The following is a 22,702-nucleotide window of genomic DNA, read 5'->3' as shown; positions in this document are numbered from 1 at the left end:
GTGCCATATGATAGGCACGGGGGGAAGATGCCTATGGACCCCTTCAAGGAAGGACTTGCTGCTCATCTATAAGGAGTGTAGTTAGCAGACAGCCTGTAGTTGTCACCTTCAGGATATACCTCATCTGTAAAGAGCCACATTGCCTGAGGTCATACATCCCAAGACTAAATGAGGGATGGGTATAAAGGCTCAGTCCCTTTGATAGGCAGTACTTGCCCCAGAGCTCCCTGCTGGGTTGGCCAGGGCTTTGTAGAACCTGCATCTCAGTTTAGTTTTTCCTCTGCCCAGTCTTGCTTTCTCCTCTTCCTTTCACAGGTATTAATCTCTAATAAATGTCTTGCACCCCAAATACTTTCTCAGCTCACTTGAGAATCCAGCCTTCAACAACTATAGTCGTTTTCCCCATGGTTTGCTCCCACCTGGCAAAGCAAATTTTCTCACTCTCAGGATGATCATTTTTTTGCAACTGTAAAACTAAACTGCCTGGATCATTAAATTGTTTTCTTTCTCAGGAAGCATACCTGATACATTGGCTTCTGCCTGTATAAAAACTATGATAAATGTTATGTAATAACACGTGTGCCTCTCATAACTCCTAAGCATCTACCGAAAAATATATATATCTGTTCAGAGTCTTTCCAGCTTCACTACTGTTGATTTCTTGTCTGCTCTTCCCACAAAACCAGTAGTTCTCAACCCTAGGGAGCATTTTTTAAAATGCTGATGGCTAGGGCAGCCCGGGTGGCTCAGCAGTTTAGCACCTGCCTTCAGCCCAGGGTGTGATCCTGGAGTCCCGGGATAGAGTCCCACATCGGGCTTCCTGCGTGGGGCCTGCTTCTCACTCTGCCTGTGTCTCTGCCTCTCTCTCTCTCTCTCTCTCTCTCTGTGTGTGTGTGTGTGTGTGTCTCTCATGAATAAATAAATAAAATCTAAAAAATAAATAAGAAAATAAAATAAAATAAAATAAATAAATAAAATAAAATAAAATAAATAAATAAAATAAAATAAAATAAAATAAAATACTGATGGCTGAGCCCCATCCCTAAGAGATTCTTATTTAATTGGTCTGGCATAGGGCAGCCTGGGTGGCTCAGCGGTTTAGCGCTGCCTCAGCCCAGGGTGTGATCCTGGAGAAACGGGATTGAGTCCCATGTCGGGCTCCCTGCATGGAGCCTGCTTCTCCCTCTGCCTGTGTCTCTGCCTCTCTCTCTCTCTCTCTCTCTCTCTTTCTCATGAATAAATAAATAAAATTTTTTAAAAAAGCAAAAATCTTATTTAAAAAAATTGGTCTGGCATAGAATGGGCATTTTTAAAAAGCTTCTTGGAGGATGGTAATGTACCAAGGTTGAAAACCCACTCCTATTCAGCTTACCAGAGTTTGTGGCCTAATAGTGCTGCTCTCCTATCTAAAAATATTTGGTAAAGGGATAGTCATTTGGTCTATCAGAATCTAAAAGAATTTTCCAGCACCACGGGAGTAAATGGAAGCATAATGAAAATGGATCAAACACCTGAAACTGCTGCGTGGAGCCCTGATCCTCATTCTTCAGGGGCTGTAGACCATGTCCATAGCACAAAGAGAGGGCTCCAGCTAGTGTAGGCAACATCTGTCCAACACTGTAGACATGTTTGCAGAACCAAATAAACCCTAGAGTATTCAAATGGCAACCCACTAGATTTGTGGTATTGCACTCAGACCCAGTGATGTGGCTGGCATTTGAGCACTCAGGGCTAGATGACTCTGGAGAATTAAATGACACATTAGTTAGAAAGTACTTAGTCAATGGGGCACCTGGGTGATGCCATTGGTCAAGTTTCTGCCTTCGGCTCAGGTTATGTCAAATGAATATATACTGTCATTTATCTAAATATACCCAGTGTTGGGCATTTAGATTGTTTCTATACCTAGAACTTGATTTTTTTTTTAAGTTAGGTTCATTGAGGTGTCATTTATATGCAGTAAAATTTACTCTTTCTAGTATACAGCTCTATGTATTTGAGTAAAATAGGTGCGAAACCCATGTGTCTGTAGTTCCTGGGATGGCATCCTCTCATGCTGGCTCACATTCAACCTTTCGAAATTTGTTAAGAATTTTAACTGAGGGGCTCTGGGTGGCTTAGTCACTTAAGTGTTGGCTCAGGTCATGATCCCAAGTCCTGGAACAGAGCCCCCACATTGGGCTCTCTGCTCAGTGGGGAGCCTGTTTCTCTGTCTTTCTCTCCCTCTCCCCTCTGCTTTGTGCTCTCTCACTTTTTTTTCTCTCTCTCTGTCAAATAAACGACAAAATAAAATCTTTTTTTAGAAAAAAAAAAAAGGAATTTTAACTGAATCCTTCTTACCCATTTACATGGCAGCCCTTATCCTTCCCTGCTGTACCATAAGCAAGCTGGTATTGATGTTTCATCTCTCCTTGGAGGCTCTTTTTTTTTTTTTTTAAGATTTTATTTTATTTATTCATGAGAGAGAGAGAGAGGCAGAGACACAGGCAGAGGGAAAAGCAGGCTCCATGCAGGGAGCCCGATGTGGGACTCGATCCCGGGACTCCAGGATCACACCCTGGGCCAAAGGCAGGCGCCAAACTACTGAGCCACCCAGGGATCCCCCATAGCTCTTATCTTTCTGTAGAGTTTTGGCTGCTTAGTTGCCCTATGATGAGTTCAAGAGCTATGATTTTGTTAATTCAATTTTTTTTCTTGTTATTTGGATGAAAGCAACTCTTTTAGCTTTAAAAATCTTAGATGGAAGATGGAAATCCTAGCACTTGATTTTCCCTTTTAAAAATTTATTTTTTATTTTTATTTATTTTTTTTATTTTTTATTTTTATTGAATAAATTTGACATACAACATCGTATAAGCTTAAGGTGTGATTTTTCTTTTTTCTTTTTTAATTTTTTTTTTTAGAAGGGGAGGGGCAAAAGGAGAGAGAAAGAGAATCTTAAGCCGGCTCCGTGTCCAGCACGGAGCCCAAGGTGGGGCTGGATCTCACGACTCTGAGATCATTACCTGAGCAGAAATCAGGAGTTGAAGACTTAACTGAGGGATGCCTGGGTGGCTCAGCGGTTGAGTGTCTGTCTTCGGCTTGGGGCGTGATCCCAGAATCCAGGATCAAGTCCCGCATTGGGCTCCCTGCCTGGAGCCTGCTTCTGCTCCCTCTGCCAGTGTCTCTGCCTCTCTCTCTCTGTATCTCTCATGAATAAATAAATAAATGTTCAAAAAAAAAAAAATAAGAAGGCTTAACTGAGCTACCCAGATGCCCCAGTTTTTTTTTTAATATAACAGCTTTGTTGAGCTATAAATATACAACATACAATTCACCCATTTAAAGCGACAATTCAGTGGTTTTTAATATATTCACAGAGTTGTACAACAATCACCACAATCAATTCTTACAACATTTTTACTACCCCAGTAGGAAACTCAGTACCCATTAAATCACTCCCTATTTTTCTCCAATCCTCCCTTCCCACTCTAGGCAACCTAAACTGATCTACTTTGTATCTATATATATATATATTTGCCTATTCTGGACATTTCATGTAAATATAACCATCATACTACTAGGCCTTTTGTGGCTGGTTTCATTCACTTAGCATAATGTTCGCAAGGTTTGTTTGTATTGTAACTTATGTCAGTACTTCATTTCTTTTTAAGGTTGAATAATATTCTGTTGTTTGGGAATATATCACATTCTAGGTATCCACTATTTATCAGTAGGTGTTGGCACTGCACTTGATTTTTAAAACCTCTTTTTTTTGCACCAATGAATTATTCAGGTTTCATTATTCAGAATTTTAAAGGATCCCCAAATGAATATAAAACATACTTATTTTCAGGGCACTTGAGTGGCTCAGTCAGTTAAGCATCTGCCTTCAGCTCAGGTCATGATCGCAAAGTCCTGGAATCGAGCCCTACATCAGGCTCCCTGCTCAGTGAGGAGCCTGTTTCTCCCTCTCCTGTTCCCTCTCCTCTCTTGCTTGGCTCTCTCTCTCTCTCTGTCAAATAAATTTTAAAAACAAACAAATTAAAAAAGGGGGAGGAGGGAGTAGGGTGGCACTTGGGTGGCTCAGTCGGTTAAGCTAAGCATCTTCCATCAGCTCAGGTCATGATCCCAAGGTCCTGAGATCGAGGCCAGCATTAGGCTCCCTGCTCAGGGAGTCTGCTTCTCTCCCGCTCTCTCTGTCCCTGCCCCCACTCATGTATGCACCCACTCTCAAATTAGATAGATCAATCAATCGATCAATCTTTTTTTAAAAAAAGGAGAAACATAGGCACCCATCATTTACTTGTTGGATTGAATTAGAAAAAACTATATAAATATTTTAGGCTATTCAACTTTTAAAAAGTAGAGTTGTGGGCAGCACAGTGGCTCAGCGGTTTAGGGCCACCTTCAGCCCAGGGCATGATCCTGGAGACCCGGGATCGAGTCCCAGGCTCCCTGCATGGAGCCTGCTTCTCCCTCTGCCTGTGTCTCCACCTCTCTCTCTCTCTCTCTCTCTCTCTCTCTGTCTCTCATGAATAAATAAATAAAAAATCTTAAAAAAAAAAAAGTATAATTGTCACAAGTGAGAAAGTTGGTTTGTTACCAAATTTGGATAGATGGTTGGTTTAAGAGGTAGTGATAAATCAATGGCATCATTTAATTTCACATTGTCTAATAATGTTGTTGCTTGAGTTTGGTGCTGCAAGCAAGCTCTGATTTCTCTAGAGAAGTGTTCATAAATTCAAATTGTATTTGTTTTCCTGATAAACTCTGAAAAAGATACTGAGTTCTTGATATATCTGGTGTCAGAGAACTTGTGGGGTCAACTGCTATTTTGTATCAAAAGAGCATTCTCTATTTTTTTGTGCTCTTTCCTAAGTATAAAGTCAAGCCTCAGGGAGGCTTGGTGATCATGGCCATCAGAGAGAGCCTGCTTTTCCTAGGACATGAGGAAAAAATGATGATAGTGGTGGTGGTGATAATGGTGATAATTGCTATCATTTTTTCAGATTTTTTTCAGGCATTGTGTTAAAGGCTTTAAGTAATTCTTACAATAACCCTATGAATAGATACTATTATATGCCATTTTACAGATGAGGAAATTGAATCAAGATTCACACTTGATCTTAGCCAAAAGGCCGAAAAGTGATTGAATCAAGATTCAGTTAGAAATAAGAAATCACAGTAAATGTTGAACAAATTAGTGGGAAATTACCTAGTGACCAGGTGTGAGGGTCTGTAATCTAGGGTTTTGGCACTTTGTGATGAATGTTGAGATATGAAACAAAGATTGGCAGGCTTTTTCCATAAGAGCAAATAGTAAATATTTTAGGCTCTGCAAGCCATATGGTGTTAGGTTTATTCTACTCTGCTGTTTTATCACAAAAGCATCCTAAGATATGTAACAAATGAGCGTGGCTGTGTTCCAATAAAACTATCTACAAAAACAGACATCAGGGCCATCCAACTGGCAAGCTATAGTTTGCCAGCTCCACTGGATGTTTTTGGGTTTCTTGTTGTTGTTTTTCCTATATAATGAATAGCTATGATGGTACCTTGTTAACACAACTTATTTCTTAGGATATAGCTGACTACATCTGGAATCCTTTCTTTTTTTTTTTTCTTTTCTTTTTTTTTTATTTATTTATGATAGTCACAGAGAGAGAGAGGCAGAGACACAGGCAGAGGGAGAAGCAGGCTCCATGCACCGGGAGCCCGACGTGGGACTCGATCCCGGGTCTCCAGGACCGCGCCCTGGGCCAAAGGCAGGCGCCAAACCGCTGCGCCACCCAGGGATCCCTGGAATCCTTTCTATTAAAAACAAGAAGGGGTTTGTTATGGATTTTTTTTTTTCTTTTTTCTAAGTTCATTTGTCAAAATCAAATTTTAGGAAACAGAGGGGAGTTCTTTGTATTTTTGAAAAGCTCACCATAAGATACAATTAAATAATATCTCTTAATACATTGAAAATATGATCTTAGTTATAAGACCATATCATAGACTGACACAGCTAGAATGTCATTTAGTCCAGTCACCTATATTTCAGGTAATGAGCCAGAGGAAGAAGGATTTGTTTCGTATCTTTTATCTCTAATTAGAGACAGAGGTGGCCCTTTTCCATTATTTCAACCTTTCTATTTTTCAGGAACACATTATTCAACTGATAAATGCTTAAGTTTCTTCCTCTGGTCCAACCACTGTTTTGGTATTGAAGGGGATCCTTGAAGCAGGAGACAATCTCAAAGAATTTGTTCACCTTGGTGGAAGATAAGATTATGCATATAAAAGAAACAAACAGGGGAGCCTGGGTGGCTCAATCGGTTGAGGATGGTTGAGGATTGGTTCTTAGTTTTGGCTCAGGTCAATCTTTGTTTTAAAAAAAGGTTAACAAGAGGACGCCTGGGTGGCTCAGCAGTTGAGCCTCTGCTTTTGGCTCGGGGCATGAACCCAGAGTCCCAGGATCGAGTCCTGCATCCAGTGTCGGGCTCCCTGCATGGACCCTGCTTCTCCCCCTGCCTGTGTCTCTGCCTCTCTCTCTGTCTGTGTCTCTCATGATTAAATAAATAAAATCTTAAAAAAAAAAAAAAAAAAAAAAAGGTTAACAGGGATGCCTGGGTGGCTCATCCATTGAGCGTCTGCCTTTGGCTCAGGGTGTGATCCTGGGGTCCGGGATCAAATCCCATATCAAGCTCCTTGCGGGGAGCCTACTTCTCCCTCTGCCTATGTCTGTGCCTCTCTCTCTCTCTCTCTCTCTCTTTCTCTCTTTCTCCCTGTCTCGAATAAATAAAATCTTTAAAAAAAAAAAATTAAAAAAAGTTAACAAACAACAGCAAACAGTATCAGATACTGAAAAATTATGGTCAGCAGTCTCTAGGGGCTCAGGTGGTCAGGAAAATGTAAGGGAATAATTTAGACTTGAAAGATGGATATATATAGATCAAGTATGGAAAGATACATAGGAAGCTGGATCCTGTGTGGGGAGAATCCTATGAGCAAATGTGTGAAGACAGGGTATGCAAGATTTGTTTAAGGACAGTCTGGCCCAAATTGAGGGTACCCATTGGGGAATACTAGGAGATAAGGCTGGGAAGTTAAGTTGGTACAGTAACAGAGGGCCTTGAACACTGGGGAATTATTAAAAAAATTTTGAGAAGGGAAATGATTCAAATTCAGAATTCTGGAAAGATAATCTGACAGCAGTATGCAGGATAGATTTAGAGTATAAGACCTAAAAAATATCACAGTGTTGCGTTGCTAAATTCACAAGACTCCAAAGAGTGAAAGGATTGTATCTTTTGGAATGCAGAAAGAACTAACTGTGACTATCTATTATTATGTGAAACAAGGGACCCGGCTCATTTATGCATCCATCAAGCACTAATGTTTATGCTTTGCTGTATAGTAGAGTTGGCAGGCTTAGACATTAAGTTCTTAGAAGCTAGTCATATGTTTCTGTAATTACTACAGGGTGGAGACTATCTCATGCTTTCTCTTTCACCTCCCTGGGAACTAGCCGATGGCTCCATATGGTGGACTGTTAGTAAAAGGCCTCATCCTAGTGGTCTCTGCCAAAGAGAGCAAGGTTTGGTCATGATGGGAGCAAAGAAGAAGGAAATAACCAGACATAAGGTGAAAATGAAGAGCAGATGGACATGTATTCCTCCATAGCTGCTGAGTTGGGGGCCTTGGGTAAGCGCTGGGGTCATTAACACCATTAACATAAGTTTCCTAGAACTAGATTACATTTTAGTTGTTGGCAGATTTTTTCCCCTCCATTCTTCTGACTTGTAATCTACACTCCAGTGATTCAGGATCTTTGATTTGTAGTTATAATAGGGCAGCTGGCTAGATAAATGAGCAGTAAAAATGTTCTTGCTCCCATTCCTATGACCCTCTAGGGTATTGTGCTCCTCCTGGCCTCAGTAAGATGGTGGGTAAAAAATAATTAAATTCAGATTTTAAAGCACTTTTAAATATGAGAATATGATACTTCCTATCTTTTTGTCTTCTTTTTTAACTGAATTTCCAAAGGCAGGGGCTAGTTCTTATTGGGAAGGCACCAAAGTTATCTTGGAAAAGGCCTTTGTGTATGGAGAGCCTGAAACCTCTTAAGGTTTTCTAACTTTTCATACTGCTTGTAGGAGAAAGAGACAGTGATAATGGAATATACATCTCCTTTGTTTTCTCCCTTCTGAGAGAAGATGAAGTGTTTCCTTGATTGCAAAGAGAGAGTTCTATTTTGAGGATCTCAGGCATGTTTGGTCCTGGAAAGGGAAATATTATAAGACATTTGGTCAAGTAGGACTCCTGCTGTCCCTATAGTCAGGTACAGAAGAAATAGTCTCCCCAACAAGCTGTTCAGTCATCAGACAGTACTGGTCACTTCACTCCAGGGGGCCCACATTCTACAACCTCAGTGGATTTGAAGATACCACGACTCCTTTCCTCCATGTCAAATTGATGCATTCATGACTTGGAGATGCATTATAAGGAGTAGAAAAGAGTGTTGCTGGTAGAAAGAGCATGTACTGGAAATTAAAGTCTAGAGATTTTGAAATTGAGTTTTGAGACCAATCAGGTATATGACCTTGAGCAAATAACTTTGCTTCTCTAAACCTCAGTTTCCCTGACTGAAATTGGCTTAGTTTTTCTTTAAAGACGCCTCTCCAGCTCTCAGATTCCTGTGTTATTTCTGAAAGACATGTGTTTTTAATAATTCATAAGTAAAAGGTGTTTGTGCCAAATATTTAATAAGAAAGTCATGTAACTTCTCTAGTATTATGTTGTTTTCTTTTGAGCACTAGTCAAGGTTTTTCACTAGAAGGATAATGATAATATTAAAACAAACTTCTAAAGGATATCTTTTAAAATGGAATAAAATGTTTATACGTTCATCTTGTTTAAGTTTAGACATTTTTTTAACTCACTTCTTTAAAGTGATGTAGATTACTTGTAAAAGAACTTTCATGTCAGTGTCCTGAAACTTCTTCTTTTGGACTGGCTACAGACTTCAGAGGAAAATCTTCCGGTCTCCTTTCTAGGTGTGTAAAAGCTCTGGTGACAATTCCTGATTATTTCAGGGCTTCTGGAGTACAAATCAGGTTGCTGTTCAGCTTTCCTTATGGCCATTTTGGGATTCAGCTTTTGGATATGCTGAATCTGCCACCACCATCCTACTTTCCAGCTTCCAAAATTGTTTCACTATTCTCTCTTCTCTTAATCTTTGTCCTTGGAGTTTATACTCTTCCAAAAAACGACGAGGACAACAACAAAAACCCTTTACTGTCATTTTAATGAGCTTTCAAAAGGAATAGGGCTGGGGCACCTGGGTGGCTCAGGGGTTGAGCATCTACCTTTGGCTCAGGTTGTGATCCCGGCATCCTGGGATGATCCCTGCATCAGGCTCCCCAGGGAGCCTGCTTCTTCCTCTGCCTGTGTCTCTGCCTCTCTCTCTATGTCTTTCGTGAATAAATAAATAAAATCTTAAAAAAAAAGAAAAGGAATAGGGCTAGGGTGCCTGGGTGGCTCAGTAGGTTAACTGTCTGCCTTTGGCTCAGTTTGTGGTCCCGGGTCCTTAGATGGAGCCCTGGAACCCTTATGTTATGTCAGGGCTCCCTGCTCAGCAGGGAGTCTGCTTCTCTCTCTCCCGCTGCCCCTCCCTGCTGCTCATGGTCACTCTCTCAAGTAGACGAATTTTTTAAATCTTAAAAAAAAAAGAAGGAACAGGGCTTAATGCCTGTGTTTAATCTGCCATCTTTACCTAGAAGCCTGTTTCCTTCATTTCAGTCTCTTTCAGTTCCTTGCTTTCGCCCCTCCTTCCCTCTTTCTCTTTTTCCTCTTTTTATCCCTCATTTCCTTCTTCATCCAGTCTAGACCCTGCGGTGTGTGACTTCAGTCATTTCCCCTCCATATCCTTGCTCACTGTCCTTTTGCTATATCCACCCTCATAACCCTCAACTTTGGATTACTTTAACATCTATTATTTTGTCTCCTCCTACATCTGTTTTGTTCAAGTCACCAGGAAAGATATTATGCAGATTGTAAACTGGCACCACTATAAATTCATGGTTCCAATCTTAGCTGAACCCTTAAAGCCACTCTGAATTCTTGCACATTTCTCCTGAAACACTCTTCCACTTCTCTTAGCAGTTATTGTCAACCATCACCACCTTCCTATCTTAGAAAATTACTTGCCTCCTCCTCCTTCGAGAAAATCCTGGCTATCAGATACTGATTTTCCCAGCACACTACCCCTATCCGTAATTTTATCTTTACCCAGACCTACCTTCACTTTCTTTTCTCTAGCCTTAGAGGAAGAAGTTTCCTGATCCCCTCACTTAATGCCTGTTTCCCCTGGAACCTTGTTCTGTGAGTTTTTCTAGCACTCTCCCAATTTTCAACTTGCTTTCTACTACTACTTTCCCCCCTACACCTATAAACACATAGCTTGTAAGATAAGGCACAAATTCCTAAAGGCTGTTAGTCATCTAACCATGCCTGCCCCTTTCATCCTTATATCTCACCATTCCACCTACAACCCCTGCTCAACACTCTGACCTATAGGATGGAGAGGTGCTTGTAGTTCTGTGACTTCTGCTTTCTTTTTCAAGCTTCTGTCCTTTTGTTTTCACCATTCCTAACCTTCCTTCAGCCAGCTACCCTTCTCTACCTGGCTAAATACCTATTCTTCTTTCAAGACTAAGTTCATATATTACTTCTCTATAAAGCTGTTTCTGACCCTGTTTGCACTAGGCAAAAGGTTTTAAGTAGGAGAATGATGTGACCAGATTTCCCTTTTGAAAAGGTAACTCTGGGTGTAGTGTGAAGAATGGATTGGCATTTGGTAAGAGGATATAGAGAGACTAGGTAAGGGAGGGTATTCTAGTAATCCAAGTGAGAAATAATGGTGGTTTGAACTAGGATATTGACAGTGGAGATGGAGAAAAGTGGATAAATTAGAGAAGGACTAAGCAGGTAAAAACTGAGGAGTTCATGTGTGTGATTGAACCTTGGGGCTAAGATGTGGAAAGGTGTCAGGAATGATTCACATTTCTGGTTTGAGCAGCAAGATAAATCAAGAGATGGGAGCAACTAAGTTTGTAGAGATAAGATCCAAAGTTCAGTTTGGGATATGCTGAATTTGAGGTACTTTTAGGATATCCAGGTAAAAGTGTCAGTAAGAGAGACGCCTGGGTGGCCCAGTGGTTGAGCATCTGCCTTTGGCTCAGGACGTGATCCCAGAATTCCAGGATCAAGTTGTTGTACCCATGCCCCTCTCCCCACCCATCTCCCCCCACCATCAGGCTCCCCGCAGGGGGCCTGATTCTCCTTCTGCCTATGTCTCTGCCTCTTTCTCTGTATCTCTCCTGAATAAATAAATAAAATCTTCCTTTATTTTTTAAGTATTTAATTTATTTATTCATGAGAGACACACAGAGAGGCAGAGACATAGGCAGAGGGAGAAGCAGGCTCCCCACGGGGAGCCCTATGTGGGACCTGATCTCAGAACTCTAGGATCACGACCGGAGCCAAAGGCAGCTACTCAACCACTGAGCCACCCAGGCGCCCCAATAAAATCTTTTTTTAAAAAAAGTGTAACAGGGATCCCTGGGTGGTGCAGGGGTTTGGCGCCTGCCTTTGGCCCAGGGCGCGATCCTGGAGACCCGGGATCGAATCCCACATCGGGCTCCCGGTGCATGGAGCCTGCTTCTCCCTCTGCCTATGTCTCTGCCTCTCTCTCTCTCTCTCTCACTGTGTGCCTATCATAAATAAATTTTAAAAAAATTTTAAAAAATGAAATGAACACGGATCGAATCACGTAGAAGAAAAGAAAAGAGAATTAGGAACAAACTTAGACCAGCTAGAGGATCAAGGGCCTCCAAAGGAAACATAGAGAGAGAGAGAGAGGCAGAAAGGCAGAGACACAGGCAGAGGGAGAAGCAGGCTGCATGCTGGAGCCCAACGCGGGACTCAATCCCGGGACTCCAGGATTGCACCCCGGGCCAAAGGCAGGCTCTAAACCACTGAGCCACCCAGGGATCCCCTCTAGTGAGTTATTTTAGAGAATCTTTATCAATTGATGGCATTATCATTCTGAATGTTTACAGATCAATCTTGAGTAGGATTCAGAATACTCACCATTACTGAAAATAGTTCATTACTTGTGTGGGACCACATGTTATGCTATGTACATAGAAGGCAAATGAAAAAGACTTACTGGGTTCATTAATCTGTAACTTTACCACAGTGAACATTAATGGATCAGATCTGTTTACTAAACTTAGGATAGTTTCACTAGACAGTAAAGCTTTCCACTTCCTTGTTAAAAATATTTATATAAAGTAAAAATGATCACTGTGTTTTACTAAAATGGAAGCCATTAGTGACCTTATTGAAGTGGGTAGAATGGAAGGTGATGAAATGGTGATAGCCCACTGGAAAATGCTTTTGATAATTTGTGAAGGATAGGAGAGAGAAAGGACTGAGGGAGGAAAAGGGAGGCTTGAAAAAGGATATTTTAATTTTGAAAAAAACAGAACATGCATTAAGGTTATACAAGCGATGTTTCCTATTTGGCAGCCCTTGAGGGTCCATCCAGCCTCTCTCTTTCTAAAGCTGCTGTGTGAGAGCTGGATTGAGAGAAGAAGATCCTCAACTGCTACCCTATCAGAGGCATAACTGTTACATTGGGACTAGCTCTCTTATTCAGTAGTCTGTCCCATTCCTATCCCATCTTCTCATTCCCTGCTGTGCACCTAAGCTTGCCAACTCTTCTGAACTTATCAGGAATATTCTGGAGTACACCCAGACTCATCAGGCCTTTCCTGAAGTCTCCTAACTTTTGTGTCCAATGAGTCTGTATCTCTTATCAGAACGTATACTCTTTCAGGACATTCAATAAGCATTATTTCATGCTTGCCTTATAAGGCACTGTTCTGGACATTATGCTGCTTATAATTAAGATCTGGTCTCGAATCTTCCTTCCCTGAAAGATGTGATAGTTACACATCATGAATGGAACATTAGTACTGTAAGAGATTTTTTCTGATGAAATTCTGTATTTAGAAGGGAAAAAACTCACTAGATTAGGAGAATCAGGAAAAATTTTAGAAGAAAATGACTTTTGAGACTGGAGCTTTAAGAATTTATACATTTTAGGAGTAGTTGGTGCACATGGATAGAGACAGTCTTTCTAGAAGGAACCATATGAGCAAGGGCACAGAGAAAGGAGAGCAAAACAACTAGGTCACTTAGTTTCTCTGAAGCATAATAATATTATATGAAATCATCTAGTATAAGCAAAAGGGAAGTCTTAAGGGTTTACAAAAATTAGTGATTACTAGGTTATATTTGTGTTTCATTTAATATTATAGACCTAATACCGTTCTGTGCCTAACACATATCGGTCACTCAGGAGAAATTTTTTTTACTCAACTGTTGAATCCCAAAGGGTAGGGAGTGCATGGCAGGTTGTCTTGTAATGACTTTTTTTTTTTTTTGTAATGACTTTTTAATTTGTTGTAACTCTAGCCATGTAAAGACTAGAACCAGGCTTTGACAAATGAACCCCTGAGTGATCCTTTTTTTTCTTTTTTTTAAAGATTTATTTATTTATTTATTTATTTATTTATTTATTTATTTATGATAGACATAGAGAGAGAGAGAAAGAGAGAGAAAGAGGCAGGGACACAGGAGGAGGGAGAAACAGGCTCCATGCCGGGAGCCCGATCCCGGGACTCCAGGATCGCGCCCCGGCCAAAGGCAGGCGCTAAACCGCTAAGCCACCCAGGGATCCCCCCCCCCCCCCCCCCCCCCCCGTGATCCTTAACGGGTCCCTTGCCTCTGGCCATCTACATAACCAACTTGAAACTAGATCTGAAAGACAGTAGGAATAATGCTTTGTGTCCTGGAAGAATTAAGGACTGAAAGATAGATGTGCTAAAAGGTCTTGCTAGGTCAGGAGTGCAAATTAATATGTCAATTTTTACCCACTTTCTATAGAGGGTTTAAATCTTGTTTATTAAATTCTTTTTTTTTAATATTTATTATTTATTCATGAGAGACCCACAGAGAGAGAGGCAGAGACACAGGCAGAGGGAGAAATAGGCTCCATGCAAGGAGCCTGACATGGGACTCAATCTCGGGACTCCAAGATCACGCCCTGGGCCAAAGGGAGGCGCTAAACCACTGAGTGACCCAGGCATCCCTATTAAATTCTTATACATAATGGACCAGGCAGTTTAGAAAAATAACTTAAGAGACAGTTCTCTTTTCCGGGCTTGTCTTTGAGTAGGAGCTCTTTGTCAATGAGACTATGCAGATTGCTGTCTAGGGCACCTCTTGTGAAGGGTGATGGACATTCCAGACCTCAGCCGGTTCCAGCATTCTGGGCTAGAATGACAGGGAGGATGAGCAGCCATGTGATCCTATCTAGGAAGGCTTTGCTGACTCATATGTTAATGTTAGACATGTGGTTCTCATCTCTTTAATCTAGTAATCACTAATTTTTGTAAACCTTTGAAGACTTCCCTTTACATATATTGAATGATTTCATATTATATTCTATGCTTCAGAGAAACTAAGTGACCTAATTAGTCATGTGGTCCACAAGCCTGTCTAGGAAGGCTTTGCCGACTCTTGTGTTAATGTTAGACATGTGGGGGCAGCCCCAGTGGCTCAGCGGTTTAGCGCCGCCTATGGCTCAGGGCGTGATCCTGGAGACCTGGGATCGAGTCCCACGTCGGGCTCCCTGCATGGAGCCTGCTTCTCCCTCTGCTTGTGTCTCTGCCCCTCTCTCTCTCCTCTCTGTGTATTCTCATGAATAAATAAATAAAATCTTTTTTAAAAAATGTTAGACATGTGGTCTATATGATAGTTTTTTTAAGATTTAATTTATTCATAGGAGACACAAAGAGGCAGAGACCTATAGAGACCTATAAAAATAACCCTGATAGTTATTTTTATAAGTCAATTTACTAGAGCTAGGCTCTAGTACCCAGTTTTTCAGTTAAATGCTAATCTAGGTGTTACTCTGTAGATATTTTGTAGATGTGGCTAATATAAAAAAACCTCTCAATTTTAAGTGAAGAAGACTATCTTGGTTAATCTGTGTGGGGGTCATCCAATCAGTTGAAAGGCTTTTAAACCTAATGAGGGGTACCTGACTGGCTCTATCAGTAGAGCATGTGACTCCTGATCTCAGGGTCATGAGTTTGAGCCGCATATAAAAGATTACTTAATAGGAGATCCCTGGGTGGCTCAGCGGTTTAGCACCTGCCTTTGGCCCAGGGCGCGATCCTGGAGTCCCAGGATCAAGTCCCATGTCGGGCTCCCTCCTCCTGTGTCTCTGCCTCTCTCTCTCTCTCTCTCTCTCTCTCTCTCTGTCTATCATAAATAAATAAATCTTTAAAAAAAAAAGATTACTTAATAAATAAAAATAAACCTAATCGAACTAGAAAATTAATTGTAAGTAATACAGAATTAATTCACAAACCTATCCTTAAGGTTCTGTTCTCCCAGGACCACTTCTTTTTTATTTATTTTTTTAAAGATTTTATTTATTTATTCATGAGAGACACACACACACAGAGAGGGAGAGAGAGAGAGAGAGAGAGAGAGAGAGAGAGAGAGAGGCAGAGACACAAGCAGAGAGAGAAGCAAGCTCCATACAGGGAGCCTGATGCAGGACTCGATCTCGGGACTCCAGGATCATGCCCTGGGCCAAAGGCAGATGCTCAACCACTGAGCCACCCAGGGATCCGCACTTCTTTTTTTTTTATTTTTTACATAGCCTCCATGCCCAACGTGGAGCTGAACTCATGACCCTGAGATCAAGAGTTGCATGCTCTACCAACTGAGCCAGCCAGGCGCCCCTTTTTAGGACTAGTTCTGACAGCAATTTTTAAATCAATCAGAGAAACAGAACTACTGTGAGTGATACAGAATAAGGATTTATTATACAATTGTGAAAACTGGTAGAGCAGTGTATGCATGCTATTGCTTCTATGTCTAGTGTTCAGAGTGAGATTGCTATTAGTCAGCCAGACCAACAGTCAAAAAGGAAAGCTGGATGTGGACAAGAGCAAGAACAAACAGGGACCCACAAGGACAAACTGGAACCTACATATATCTGTCACCACCTTCAGCCTCATTGCTGTGGGGGACCCGCAGGAGAAGCTGGCATCCTTCACCACAGAACTACACAATAATTGGCTCAGGACTCAAGAGAAGCTAAAGGAAGATATCTGATAGGGTCTAGAAGAGCTGTAAGTCTGGATATTGTTCCATGCCTACTATATGAGTAACATCATGAGCAAGTTGCCAGTATGCAACACCATCCACTGACCTTTAGAACATAAAAAATGTGGCTGAGGCTTTACTTCTGCCTTGTATTTTTTTAAAAATTTTTTAGAAGACTTTATTCATTTATTCATGAGAGACAGAGAGAGAGAGGCAGAGACACAAGCAGAGGGAGAAGCAGGCTCCATGCAGGGAGCCCGATGTGGGACTCAATCCTGGGACTCCAGGATCACACCCTGGGCCAAAGGCAGGTGCTCAACCACTGAGCCACCCAGGCATCCCGTATTTTTTTTTTTTTAAGATTTTATTTATTTAACAAAGAGCAAACAAAAGGAGAGGGAGAAGCAGGCTTCCCACTAAGCAGGAAGCCTGATGCAGGGCTCAGTCCCAGATCATGATCTGAGCCAAAGGCAGATTCTTAATTGAGCTCCCAGATGCCTCAATCCAAATGCTTTAATATGACGTGTAAGCATCATAGAAGGCTTTTCAGGATCTGACCTCTGGCTGCCTGCCTCTGCAGCTTGAACCTTTATCATTGTATCTTGGAATTTTTTTTTATACCTCTTTGCCTTTATTGACCCTAGCACTCAAATAAAATATATTTTTCCTACTTTGCCTGCCTCATAAGTTTCTCATCTTGCAGAGCCAACCTCCAGCTTCATCCATCCCTGTAAAACTTTATCACATTCCTGCTTTCTTAGACAGCTCATTGCATCCTCTTCTGTACCAGCTCCCTACATAATAATATATGTATTGTATACCATGTTATACTATACAATGGGCTTTTTTGACATGTAGTCTTCCCTACTAGATTTTGAGCTGCTGAGGGCAACATCTGTTTATTTCAACTCTTGTCTTTTTACCAAGCTCATGATACCATGGCTCATGATAATAATAATAACAGTTGTCAGTTAATGGGTACCTAATGTATCACAAGTACCATTCAATGTACTTTGAGTAATTTCTAATCATCCTAATAATTCTGTATTAGGTAGGTAATATGATCAATCTCCACATTTGTTGTATAAAATTAGTGAATATATTAATCTAAGATTAAAAGTTGCTATCAGGGATCCCTGGGTGGCGCAGCGGTTTGGCGCCTGCCTTTGGCCCAGGGTGCGATCCTGGAGACCCGGGATCGAATCCCACGTCGGGCTCCCGGTGCATTGAGCCTGCTTCTCCCTCTGCCTGTGTCTCTGCCTCTCTCTCTCTCTCTCTCTCTCAATGACTAATTCAACTTACATCTAAGCTCTCTCTCTCTGTGACTATCATAAATAAATAAAAATTTTAAAAAAAAGTTGCAATCATTTTCCAACTGCTCTTAAGGCAGTGGAACCTTTTCTTTAGGTGAAATCTTATGGAAAAGCTTAAGACATAAAACAAAGAACATGGAATTTTTCTGATTCAGTTTTCCTGTAGTTTCCTAAAGTACCTCTACGAAACTCTGGAACTTTGAAGTACAATACTTCATTTTAAAATAAGGAAACTAGCATGAAGAAAGATTTTTCCATATGTAGTGGCAAGGTGAAAGCCAGAACCCTGGGGGATCCCTGGGTGGCTCAGTGGTTTAGCGGCTGCCTTCGGCCCAGGGCATGATCCTGGAGTCTTGGGATCGAATCCCACATTGGGCTCCCTGCACAAAGCCTGCTTCTCCTTCTGCCTGTGTCCTTGCCTCTCTGTCTCTCATGAATAAATAAATAAAATCTTAAAAAAAAAAAAATCCAGAACCCTGACTTTCAACTCAGTGCTACACCAAACCGCCTTTTAATTTTGATTTAGTACACTGTTAAATCAATGATATCCATCACAGAATATAAATTGCCATTAGTCTCAAGATACTAAATATGCTAGAGACATAGGAGATGATTCTGTTTTATTTACCTCTACTTTGACCTATACATATAACCTGACATCTACTTCCTTTATTTATTTATGTTTAAGTAAGTTCTATGCCTAATGTGGGGCTTGAACTCACAACCCTGAAATCAAGATTTACATGCTCTACTGACTGAGCCAGCCCAGGTACCCAAGACCTACTTCTTTAGAATAAAGATCAAGGGACACCTGGGTGGCTCAGTGGTTGAGCATCTGCCTTCAGCTCAGGGTATAATTGGGGTCCAGGATCAAGTCCCACGTCGGTGTTCTTATGGGAAGCCTGCTTCTCCCTCTGCCTATGTCTCTGCCTCTCTTTCTCTGTCTCATAATAAATAAATAAAATCTTAAAAAAAAAAAAGAATAAAGATCAAAATCCTTAATGTGGCCTAAAACCTCTGTAGCTTCATCTTGTGCCTCTCCTCATCTTGTTTTGTGTGTTTTATCACTACGGGGCAGCTATAGTTCCTCACACTCACCAGTCGGCCTCAAGATCTTGGTGCTTGTTTTCTCGGCCAGGGTGCCCATCTCAGTTTCTCCACCCCTTTCACCTGGCTAATTCCTGCTCATCTTTCAAGTCTAAGCTTAAACAGAAGTTTCCCATCATCTTCCAGCCTAGGCAAGATCCCTTGTTACACTCTTCCGTAACATTCTATGCTTGCCATTCATTTATTGCATACCTAAAATAATTCATTTCCATTACACTGTACACTTCATGCAACTTTTTTTTTTTTTTAAGATTTTATTTATTTATTCACAAGAGACACAGAGAGGCAGAGACACAGGCAGAGGGAGAAGCAGGCTCCCTGCGGGGAGCCTAATGCGGGACTTGATCCCGAGTCTCCAGGATCACACCCTGGGCTGAAGGTGGCGCTAAACTCCTGAACTACCAGGGCTGCCCTTCATGCAATTTTCTTGTCCATTTTGTTCACTGCAATATCCCATATGCTTGGCATAAAGTAGTTATTCAGTGAATATAAACGCTAGAGACTGTTGGCTAGAGGTGTGAATTGATTGCTTTTTTTTTTAAGATTTTTTTCTTTTTTTTTTTTAATTTTTATTTATTTATGATAGTCACAGAGAGAGAGAGAGAGAGAGGCAGAGACACAGGCAAATGGAGAAGCAGGCTCCATGCAGCAGGAGCCCAACGTGGGATTCGATCCCGGGTCTCCAGGATCGTGCCCTGGGCCAAAGGCAGGCGCTAAACTGCTGCGCCACCCAGGGATCCCTTTTTTTAAGATTTTATTTATTTATTCATGAGAGACACAGAGGGAAAGAGACAGAGACATAGGCAGAGGGAGAAGCAAGCTCCATACAGGAAGCCCAATGTGCGGCTCGATCCTGGGACCCCGGGTCACGCCCTGAGTCAAAAGCAGATGCTCAACCGCTGAGCCACCCAGGTGTCCCAATTTTTTTTCTTTTTTAAGATTTTACTTATTTTTCATGAGAGAGACAGAGAGGCAGAGACATCAGCAGAGGGAAGAGCAGGCTCCCTGGAGAGGGCCTGATGTGGGACTCATCTCAGGATCCCGAGATCAGGACCTGAGCCAAAAGCAGACGCTCAACAACTGAGCTACCCAGGAATCCTGAATTAATTGCTTTTAACGTGAACTAAAATAATTTCCTTTTGTTTTTCAGTCAGTACATTGAGGAGCAGCACTTAGAACTTTTTTTTTTCTTAGATTTTACTTATTTATTCATGAGAGACACAGAGACATAGCAGAGGAAGAAGCAGGCTCCCTAAGAGGAGCCCAGTGCAGAACTTGACCCCAGGACCCGAATCACAACCTGAGCCAAAGGCGTCTAGATGCTCAACCACTGAACTATGCAAGTGCTCCAACACTTAGAACTCTTAAGAACTCTTCCAGCTCTGGAAGTCTCTGCTACTTTGAGTGTAGGGCTTTCCCTTCAACACAGCTGCTTTTCTTGGACGGGGCCTGAGCACCAGTGGTGCCGTAGCCCACCCTGCTGCATAGGCAGACCTTTGTTTTGGAACTGTATATGCACACGTGATGATCAACGGTCTGTCATTCCTGCCACTTACAATACCACCAAGATCAGGCATTTGGGGTGGTCTGGCAAGTAAGCGCCACCCTATAAAACAGCTACCAGGTAGTTATGCAACAGGTGCTTGCCCCAGAATATGTCTCATTAGAATTATAGATAGAATTATAGATAACTACTTCTGAGCAGCCTTAGTCTCTAGTTTCTTTTAAAGTATAATGATTAGACATGCAGTTGCAGCAGAGGGGACACCAGGTCTGCACCCATGGTCTCCCTTCCCCACTTTCTTCCTGCACTTCCCACTCCTCCCCCTGCCCTCCCAAGGCTGCTGACCCTGAAGAGCTGCCCAGAGCTCCCCAGAAGACTAGGTGGTGAATACTTATTCTGCTGGAAAACAGAAGAGTACTTTTTTTTAAGATTTTATTTATCCATTCATTATATATATATATATATAGAGAGAGAGAGAGAGACAGAGAGACAGAGAGAGAGAGAGAGAGAGAGAGGCAGAGACACAGGCAGAGACACAGGCAGAGGGAGAAGCAGGCTCCATGCAGGGAGCCTAACATGGGACTCGATCCTGGGTCTCCAGGATCCCACCCTGGGCTGAAGGCGGCGCTAAACCGCTGAGCCACTGGGGCTGCCCCAGAAGAGTACTTCTTGAGAAAAAAGTATGCCTCTCTGGTGGAGCAGAAGTCACTCCGTGAGGCAGTAGTGACAGCGGCAGTGAGAGAATGAAAAGTTTGACGCATTGAAAGATGATGACAGTGGGGACCATGATCAGAATGAAGAAAACAGCACAAAGAAAGATAGTGAGAAGGAAAAATCGGAATGAGACAAAAGTCAGGGCAGCAGTAAGAGGAAGGCTGTTGTCCCTGGGCCAGCAGAGCATCCCCTGCAGTACAACTATACTTTCTGGTACTCCAGAAGAACCCCCAGCCGTTCCACCAGCTCACAGAGCTATGAACAGAATATCAAACAGATCGGCACCTTTGCCTCTGTGGAGCAGTTCTGGAGGTTTTATAGCCACATGGTACATCCTGGAGACCTGACAGGCTACAGTGACTTCCATCTCTTCAAAGAAAGAATTAAGCCCATGTGGGAGGATGACGCAAATAAAAATGGTGGCAAGTGGATTATTCAACTGCGGAAGGGCTTGGCATCCCATTGCTGGGAGAATCTCATCCTGGCCATGTTGGGGAAACAGTTCATGGTTGGGGAGATCTGTGGGGCTGTGGTCTCTGTCCTGTTTCAGGAGGACATTATTTCAATATGGAATAAGACTGCCAGTGACCTAGCAACCACAGCCCACATCCGGGATACCCTTTGGTGAGTCCTTAACCTACCTCCCAACACCATTATGGAGCACAAAACCCACACCAACAGCATCAAAATGCCAGGCAGGCTGGGCCCCCAAAGGCTCCTTTTTCAAAACCTCTGGAAGCTGCGGTTGAATGTGCCATGACCCTCTCCCTCTCTGGATGGCACCATCATTGAGGCTGGCATCATCAGAGTCTCTTGTTCTGTTGGCGTGCTACCTGGAAGATCCTTCTGTCCTGGACAAGAGAAATTGGAAGAGCATTTTATGTTTTAAGAACAGGCTGATACGCAGCAGCTACAAAAACAGCTGAGATCACTTAATAAATGGTGCTAAACTTAAAAAAAAAAAAGTATGCCTCTCAAGTTCAAGCACCACCTAAATGTTGATGCTATCACTCGTTCTGTGAAGAACGAAAGGAAAAATTTTTTGGAAGATGAGTCAGATGAAGAGGACTTTTTTTTGTTATTCATACATATATTTTTTAAGTTCAATTTATTAAAAATAAAAATTAAAAAATATAACACTGGGCAGCTCCAGTGGCTCAGTGGTTTAGCACCGCCTTCAGTCCAGGGCATGATCCTGGAGACCCAGGATTGAGTTCCACATCAGGCTCCTTGTATGGAGCCTGCTTCTCCCTCTGCCTGTGTCTCTGCCTCTGTGTGTGTGTGTGTGTGTGTGTCTCTCATGAATAAATAAATAAAATCTTATAAATAAATAAATAACACCAATAAGAACATAAAATAATAAGCATCACTGAAGGTATAAAATGAACAAAGTACACAGCACATTGTATTTTCAGCAGCATGAGGATACCAAACATTTGTTTACAGTTTTATAGTTTAATATATATTCTGCTAAGTGTTTTAGTAGGGTGGCGCTATCCTGATTTTATAGGTGATAAGATGTAGGTTCTAAGAGACTGCCTTACCCTAAGTAGAGATAGCAAGAGTTGAGTTGAGAATGTATAGGGTGGGATCCCTGGGTGGCGCAGCGGTTTGGCGCCTGCCTTTGGCCCAGGGCGCAATCCTGGAGACCCAGGATCGAATCCCACATCAGGCTCCCGGTGCATGGAGCCTGCTTCTCCCTCTGCCTGTGTCTCTGCCTCTCTCTCTCTCTGTGGCTATCATAAATAAATAAAAATTTAAAAAATTTTTTTAAAAAAAGAGAACGTATAGGGTTAAATGAGCCCCTCACAGTCTCCAACATGATTCCATTCATACCATAATT

The 22,702-nt window shown here is 41.9% G+C and overlaps 1 protein-coding gene and 1 pseudogene across 1 annotated transcript in view; both read left to right on the top strand.

Moving 5' to 3' along the window:
* Nucleotides 1-22,702, top strand: part of EIF2B3 (eukaryotic translation initiation factor 2B subunit gamma) — a 114,140-nt gene that overhangs the window by 65,153 nt on the left and 26,285 nt on the right. The gene's annotated exons all lie outside the window — the stretch shown is intronic.
* Nucleotides 7,499-21,818, top strand: LOC121481360 (annotated as a pseudogene).

The sequence above is a fragment of the Vulpes lagopus genome, chromosome 23 (assembly GCF_018345385.1).
Source record: "Vulpes lagopus strain Blue_001 chromosome 23, ASM1834538v1, whole genome shotgun sequence".
Taxonomy (NCBI): domain Eukaryota; kingdom Metazoa; phylum Chordata; class Mammalia; order Carnivora; family Canidae; genus Vulpes; species Vulpes lagopus.
Note: the sequence above shows the minus strand (reverse complement) of the source record. Positions and strands in the feature narration are given on the sequence as shown.